The 9,160-nt window shown below is 36.9% G+C and overlaps 1 pseudogene; it reads left to right on the plus strand.

The window, feature by feature from the left end:
* Positions 1-3,385: 3,385 nt before the first annotated feature.
* On the plus strand, positions 3,386-8,919 carry LOC116896663 (annotated as a pseudogene).
* The last annotated feature ends 241 nt before the right edge of the window (positions 8,920-9,160 follow it).

Genomic DNA, 9,160 nt, shown 5'->3' on the forward strand with positions numbered 1-9,160 from the left:
CTGGGACTCTGAGGCAACAGGGATCTTGTAAAACTCTCCTGAAAGTGTATGAAATTCCTATGTTGCCTTTGCTGATTCCTACTTAAACAGGTGAAGGTGAGATAAGTTTATGATTGTTTCTACATGCAATTAAGGCTACTGTTAAAAAATAAATATAATTTGAATCATAGAGTCATTGCCATAAGATCTTTGTAGTTATCTACATAAATTCCAGAGAGGGAATATGGATAATGCTTGAAGATTAAAACAGCAATAAAACTAATAACAAATGTAAAAGAAAGTCTTACAAATTCAAAGCACCAAGGCTATTGTAAATTCATTGCCCAACTCCTATTGTTCACAGATGTTCTAGCAAAAAGCCAAGAGAGTTCCAACTTCTTTATCTGTGAATAGCCATTTACTTATAGAAAGATAAGTTGTTCATGCAAGTGAACTAACCAACCAATGGAGAGGGCAAGGAAGCTTACCCCTCCTCACCATCTCTATACCTCCAGGATTTACACATACATCTTATTTTGAATAGGATTATCCATGAAAGGTGCAAGCACTTAGAAGGTTTCTAGATAATACTACTTAACAGTATAGATATGTTTGTTTGCTTTATGTTCTCATTAGTGTGTAAAACTTGTCTTCTTTCCCAATAGAGAGCCACTGGAGAGGAGAGATGCTCTTTATGAACCTTGACAAAGCCTGGTGTAGTTTCTGTCAAACAGAAAGTATCTTGATAGATGGTGACTTAAATTTAAACTTGGTGTTTGGCAGAGGAGGCTTTTTGAAAAGAGTGCAGCTACTGCCCGCAACCATTTTGATGATTTTTTTGTTGTTGTTTTACAGTTTTGAAATATTGCTATAGTTCTCAATTAATTGCCAATTTTCCAAGGATTATTAAAGCAACTTGATTGGTCATTCATTAATTTATTCATTACAATGATTTAGTTGGCCGTGACAGATTGTTCTCCCAACTAAATAATGTGAGAGTTGTCATACCCATCCAAGCTTACAATAAGTTATCAACCTTTCTCTAACAACCAGATTTGGGTTCACTATTGGCACTATATATCATATGCCTCCTGAGAGGAAGATACATGTCTCAATGGGTAAAGTGTTTGCCTTACAAACGTGAGGCCCTGCATTTGGATTCCAAGGACTCAAAAGCAATGCGATGTTGTAGTACATGTTTGTAATCTTAAAGGTGTTCCTACAGAAAGGTGAAAAGTAGACACGAAGGAACAGCAAGAAGCTTTTGGTCCCCCTAATCTGGTACATTCAGTAGAAAAAACAAACAAGAAACTACCTCAGAGGAATGAAAGATAAATACACAGATATCTGAATGTGATACCTCTCCATATATAGTGACACATGTATACCTGGACTCTCCCACACAAATATGTGCACACATATATACAAATATATATCACACTTGCACATAAAGATAAATGGTTAATATATACCTCCCTTAAACAGTGTTCTATCCTACTGATTAATAGTTTGTGGAACAGAGTAAATAGTTTTCAGAAACTCTGAAACTCTGTAACTCTGACACTATACTTTTATTTGGAAGGAATAACACACACACACACACACACACATACACACACACATGTATGTTTGTGCAGATGAACTAAGCAACCAATGGAGGAGATGAAGCAGACTTTACCTCCTCTGCATTTCTACAGCTCTAGGATTTTCCCACAATTGGTATTTTGATGGGATTGTCCATGTAAGAAATATATATATATATATATATATATATATATATATATATATATATATATATTTCTGATTATGCCAGTTACATTAGGAATATAGCAAAGACCCTCAACATAAATGGCTTTTATTTTCTCTACCTACTACTTGGAAAGTCAATAAATATAATTAACAGCAATGCACTTGGCTTGGCCTACAATACAATTTTATATACAAGTCATAAGTATAGTAATTAGCTATTAAACAATGTTTACAACTACCTGATCCTTACTTACTCTACAAAAACACCTTATTAGGTTTTAGCATATAAGTGTGAGGGCCTAGTATCTCTGTAAGAGAGTTGATAAGGTATTGCCAAATTGCTTATAAAATTAGTGGTTGATGAAATGTTAAAGAATACCTCTGTAAGTCCATTTGTTTTAACATCTTGAAGAAAATTGTGATATAATATAAATGCTAATAGCGGTCATCACTTTTTTGAAAATCTCCAATGTGCCAAGTGCTGTGCTAAGCATTTTATTTTGAACAGAAAAAGGATGTTTAGAAATGTATACTGGGGCAAACAATATCTGTATATATTTGATCAATTTTTATTGTTACTGTTTTAAAAGGCAATGTAACTAAGGAAAAAGACATCTTTAATGGAAATACAAAAATCAGCATGCCTGCAACAATTCATGGTAGGTACTGTTACCACCTGCTTGAGCCCAGAATTGAGCTTACCCTTCCCACTGTGCATTCTTAGAAACTGATAGCATGGCTGCCTCTCTTCCACAGTCCTCTGGATCTGTCCAAGGACTCTGACTTTTATTTTATTTTTTTAAATTGCCTCTTCGATGTAGCAGCCATCAGATTCTCCAGTCAATTAACCTCTTGTCTCCATGGTCTACCAAGTTACGTACCACAGTCTGAGCAAAGTGTCTTCCTTTACTGGCATGACCTAATATATGATCCCTGGCCTTTGCCTTCTCTCAGGAAATTCTGAGGCCTGTATCTTTCATATATTATCTCCCCTGGCCCTTTGGACATCACAGACAGAGAAAAGTTCCGTCAGGCATAAATTCCTGGTGTTTCCTCTCATGATCTTCTATTCACCTCATTAGCCACTTGGTACCCTTTGTCTGGAAGACAGGCTTCCTGCTATAGCAATTTAGCAGTCACTTTAATTGGAAGATAAGGAAGGACCTAGTGCCCAAACCATCATTTGAAAATAGACTGAGCAAGAGTTCATTTTAAGACTTACTCCTACACTTTCAGTATCTCCATAGTTTAGATAGTTTCCAAATTTGAGACGTTCTTATTTTTTAAACCACAGGTTCTTTCGTTAGTTTATCTCAGTGCAAATATTACATTCACAGAAATGCGTTTTAAACAGTCCTCACTAATGAGGCCATCCCTGTCTCCTGACACTACTACGTTGTGGGAGTATATTGATTGTTGGCCTTGTGTTCTCATCCATTTGTCTTTCTTACCCTTTTTGTGTGACCCGCTCATTCCTCACTCTAAATGGGATGTGGCAGACACAATGTAAGGTTAGCAGTAAGGCAGTTTTACTTGTGTATTCAGACCTTTTCTTATTCTGTGCTTTTGAGTGTGGGAAGAACACATGACTTTTTTCTAACTACCAAGTAATGACACAGATGGTGGTCTGGGTTGACAAAAAGAATGGCATTGCATTATGACTGTTAATTATGTATTCACACTGGTTACCACCGTTGCTCCTCTGCTGACTTTACAGGTACTAGAAAGTAAGGAGACTACCTGAAAAGATTAGGAAGTCTGAAGAAACAACATTTGTGGTCTAAATGAGAAACTGAACTATTTGGATTAAAAACTACAAGGAATCAATGTGGTCACCATGTGTGTGTGCTTGAAAATGTGTCCAGATAAGAACTGAGCCTTAGCTTTACAGAGAAACAGCTAAGCCTTGTCCAGATATTTGGCCCTCAAAATTAATAGGTCTTCATTATGCTTCTTTTAATTCATTATGCATTTTCTGTTCATTATTATATCTTTAAATCTGCAATAGCAGTCCCCTTAGTATTGTTTTATTATTCTCAGTGAGGACTTCCTTGTCTATCTGGGATCTTTTCAGCATGCATGTAAATTTCAGAATGATGTTGTTCTATTACTGCAAAGAATGCTTTGAAGTGTTGTATCGAAATTACATGGAATCTGTAAATTCTATTTGGTATGATGGGCATTTTCATACTATTAGTTGTATTTATTAGTAAACATGGGGTATTTTTCTTTCTTTTTATTAATTATTTTATTTATTTACATTTCAAATGTCCCTTTTCCTGATCTTTCCCTTCACAAGCCCCCCCACCCTATTCTCTCTCCCCATTGTCTCTAAGAGGGCGCTTCCCCCCTCAAACACACACACTCCAGTCTCATCCTTCTTTCATCCCCCTCCCTGGGTCAACAAGCCTCCACTGGACAAAAAGCCTCCCCTACCACTAATGTTGCATAAGGCAGTCCTCTGCTATATATGTAGTGGGAGCCATGGATACATGTTTTTTTCTTACATTTTTTTCTTGTGGAAATTTTGAGCTCTCTTATGAATAATACCATAACATCTATTTTTTTTAAAAAAAGTATAGATAGTTTGACTACATTTGTTCATATTTATACCCATTTAATTTCATTTTGTTACTTATCACCTTAGTTAGTACTATATTAAATGAAGAAGGGGTAGTTGACATTGCTGTCTCATTCCAAATTTAATGAGATTGCTCCACTCTTTTCTCATTTAGGATATTTGATGTGAGTCTGACACATATATCATTATCATTATCCTACTTTTCTCAGGACTTTTATAGTGACAGCATGTTAACATTTGTCAAAGGTTTTTGCTGCCCATGTTACAATGCTCATGTGTTTTGACATTATGAAAAATTTTATAATCTATTAATTTTTTTAACTTATGTGTATCGAGCCATCCATGACTTTCTAAGATAAAGCCAAATTGACCTTGATGAATGACCTTACACATACCTATATTCTGTATATTAGTATTTTATTGAGGATTTTTGCATCTCTTGGCATCTATGTTTATCTATATGAGGATATTAGTCTGCAGATTTTTCTAGTGTCTTTACCTGATTGTGGTGGGAGAGCAACAGTGGCTTTTACTGAATGGATTTGGGAGTTTTCTGCTCTTTCAATTTTTTTAATAATTTAAGAAGTATTAGGTGTAGATTATTTTTACACTCTAGTAGATGTCCTCTCTAAATTTATGTGTAAAATTTTTTTAGTTGAAATGCTTTTTATTGCTGTTTCAATATGTATTTTGATTTTAATATTTATTGTTATGTTTGGTTTAGGTTGAATATTTTTGTTTAGCTTGGTGATTTGAACGTGTCTAGATATTTATTCATCACTTTTAGATTTACAGTAGAATTGAGTGTAGGTTTTAAAGGTATTTGCGTATAATATTCTGAGTTTTTGAAGTTTATTATATTGTTTCCTTGTTCATTCCTGATTAGTTCATGTCTTTCTTCCTTTTGGGTAGTTGAATTTGTCACTTTTGTTTATCTTAAAGAAATTTGATTCTTTGTATTGCTTTCTTTCTTTATATTTGTGGTGGGACTGTTTACAATTTTGGGATTTGGGTTTGGTTTCTTCCTGCATTCCCAAATTCTTTAGTTGTACTCAGTCATTTCCTTGTACTATCTTTGATTTGACTTGATTATTTGACATAAGAATGTAGGACATAAATTTTCCAATCAGAACTACTTTTTATATGTTCTTGTGGTTTTGCTGTGTTTCTATTTTTATGTGGATGAGGAATAATTTTATTTTTTTCTTAATTTTTTTGACTTAATCATTTTCCATAGTAAGCTGGTAATTATCGTATGTTTATGTACTAACTGCAGAGTTGTTTGCTGCCAATTTACAGTGTTGTTGCATAATGATAGGTAGAACACATGGAATTATTTTATATTTTCTGAAATTTTAAAGTTTGTTTTGTGTTACAAAATGTGTTCTATTGTAAAGAAGTTTCCATGTGTTGTTGGTAAAATTTCACTAATTCATTTAGATGAATATCATTTGAAAACTATTTTTTTCCTGAGACATGTATGTGTGTATGTGTGTGTGTGTGTGTGTGTGTGTGTGTGTGTGAGAGAGAGAGAGAGAGAGAGAGAGAGAGAGAGACAGAGAGACAGAGAGACAGAGACAGAGACAGACAGAGAGAGAGACAGAGAGACAGAGAGAGAGAGAGAGAGAGAGAGAGAGAGAGAGAGAGAGAGAGAGAGAGAGAGAGAGAGAGAATTTTTGGAGCACATTTTTAAAGGCATCCCATTTAATTTTCCTAGCTTCTAAGTTGGGCCCTCCGTGGGCAGTCCAGTTCGGAATCCCAGGTGCTGCAGGTCAGGGTCCAGAAAGACATCTGTGTTTGGTTACTGCTCATCTGTAAGGTTTACTTCCCCTACCAGGACAAGCTGGTTGGTTACATCACAAACTACAGCCAGTGTTTCTGGCAAGACAGCACTAACCAGCATGGGCTCTCAGGCAAGCCTGGAAGAGCTGTGACCTTTGCTGAAAATCCTAGTGTATGGGATGTTTTTTACAAACTAAGTGTAGGAAAAGAAGAATTAAAAACATACCTGGACTTTAGAGAGAAAGGAAGTTACAGAATTATGACAGTCATTTGTTTATTAAACATTTTATGTATTTACATTTCAAATGTTATATCCCCATTTCCAGTTCACACCTCTCCAATCCCCCTCCATCTGCTTCTATGGGGATGATCCTCCTCCCACCCACAAACTCTCACTTCAACCCCCTGGCATTCTCCTACACTGGGGGAAAAAACCTTCACCAAGGGCTTCTCCTATTGACTCCAGACAATGTCATCCTCTGCTTATATGCATCTGGAGCCATGAGTCCCCCCCAGGTGTATTCTTTGGTTGGTGTTTTAGTCCCTAGGAGTTCTGGAGGTTAGTGTTAGTGTTGTTCTTCCCATGGGGTTGCAAACCCCTTCAGCTCCTTCAATCCTTTCTTTAACTTTTCCATTGGCATCCCTGGGTTAAGTCTCATGGTTAGCTGCAAGCATTCTCATCTGTATCAGTAAGGCTCTGGCAGAACCTCACAGGAGACTCCGATATCAGGCTCCTGTCAGCAAGCACTTCTTGGCATCAGCAATAGTGACTGTTTTTGTGGCTGCATATGAGATGGATTCCCAGGTAGAGCAGTCTCTGGTTGGCCTTTTCTTCAGTCTCTACTCCACTCTTTTTGTCCCTGTACTTTGTTTAGACAGGAATAAATCTGGATTAAAATTTTAAGAAGTGTGGGTGGTCCCATCTACAACCAGGAGGTCTTGCCTGACCTGTGGGTATGGTTTCTACAGGTTTTTTCCTCCACTTTCTTGGGCGTTTCAGCTAATCTTATCCTTTTTGGGTCCTGACAGACCCTTGCTTTCCTGATATCTGGAAAATCTCATCCCTGTTGGGTCCTGAGCGTCCCTTGCTTTCCTGACATCTGCAACTTGCTGGTGGCTACCCCAGTTTCCCAGTCCCCATTGCTACACAGCTCTGTTCAAATTCCTGACCTATACAACATCCTTGTCTCCTTTCATACCGGTTTCTGCAGATCCTTTTTCTCCTTCCCGTCCTATCTTCCTCCCAAGTCCCTCACACCCTCTATTTCCCAGGAGTATTTTGTTCCTCCTTTTTAGAAGGACTGAAGCATCCACATTTTGGTCTTTCTTCTTGAGAGTCATATTGTCTATGAATTGTACCTTCAGTATTCTGAGTTTTTAGGCTAATCTCCATTCATCATGCATACCATTTGAGACTGGGTTACCTCACTCAAGATATTTTCTATTTCCATCCATTTGCATAAGAATTTCAAGAAGTCATTGTTTTAACATTTGAGTAGTACTCCATTGTGCAAATTTGTATACCCATTCTTCTGTTGAAGGACATCTGGGTTCTTTCCAGCTTCTAGCTATTATAAATAATGCTGCAATGAACATAGTGGAACATGTCTCCTTGTTATATGATGGACAATCTTTTGAGTGTATGCCCAGGAGTGGTATATCTGGGGCCGCAAGTGGTATTATGGCCAATTTTCTGAAGAACTGCCAGATTGATTGCCACAGTAGTTGTACCAGCTTGCAATCCCATCAACAAAGAAGCAGTGTTCCTCTTACTCTAAATCCTTGCCAGAATCTGCTGATAAAATCTGAGTTTTTGATCTTAGCCATTCTGACTAGTGTGAGGTGAAATCTCATAATTGTTTTGATTTGCATTTCCCAGACCTCAAGCTATATTACAGAGCAACCCTGATTTAAACAAAAAACAAAAAACTGCATGATATTGGTACAGAGACAGGCAGGCCGATCAATGAAATAGAACTAAAGATCCAGAAATGAACCCACACACCTATGGTCACTTGATCCTTGACAAAGGAACTAAAACCATCCAGTGGAAAAAAGACAGCATTTTCAACAAATGGTGCTGGTTCAACAAGTGGTCACCACGGAAAAGAATGCAAATCAATCCATTCTTATCTCTTTGTACAAAGCTCAAATCCACGTGGATCAAGGACCTCCACATAAATCCAGATACACTGAAACTAACAGAAGAAAAGTCAGGGAGAGCCTGGAATACATAGGCATAAGGGACAATTTCCTGAATTTCCAATGGCTTACACTCTAAAATCAAGAATTGACAAATGAGACCTCATAAAATTGCAAAGCTTCGGTAAGGCAGAGGATGTTGTCAATGGGACAAAAGAGCAACCAACAGATTGGGTAAAATCTTTACCAATCCTACATCTGATAGAGGGCTACTATCTAATATACACAAAGAACTCAAGAAGTTAAACTCCAGAGAACCAAATAACCCTACTAAAAAATGCGGTACAGAGCTAAAGAAAGAATTCTCAACTGAGGAATGTTGAATAGCCTGGAAACACCAAAAGAAATGTTCAACATTCCTAGACAGTCACTTTTTATGTGAATGATTCCACACCAAATCCATTCTGTGTTTTTCTATATGTTGGAATGTGTGGCAATCCTAATTATCGTCCACCTGCACCTCTAGAAGACACTGCTTAACAAATTTTTAATGCAGCTGGTCCAAGTGGAGGAAATACAGGATACCTTTTTTAAGTAGATTCTATTAAGAAACTTGTGCCAGAGATGCAGAGGAACATCTCTTCTCCTTGGAAAATTTAGTAAAGAAACGCTTAAAGGGAAAATAGAAACTGAGTGGCACACAGTTACCAACTCCTCCAAACAGGCAGACTTTTATCTTCGGAGAATAGCATCAGTACAAAGCAGTAGCAGTATGTTTTAGACATTCTTACTTGAAAAACTTACTATTTAATATTATAATTGGAATATCATCTAAATTTACAATTTATTTGCAAGTGACCTAAAACATATTGTGAAGATTTGCATGAGGGGAAAGAAAGAATTCAAGCTGTACAAGTGACTTCCTAA

The sequence above is a fragment of the Rattus rattus genome, chromosome 1 (genome assembly GCF_011064425.1).
Source record: "Rattus rattus isolate New Zealand chromosome 1, Rrattus_CSIRO_v1, whole genome shotgun sequence".
NCBI classification, from domain to species: domain Eukaryota; kingdom Metazoa; phylum Chordata; class Mammalia; order Rodentia; family Muridae; genus Rattus; species Rattus rattus.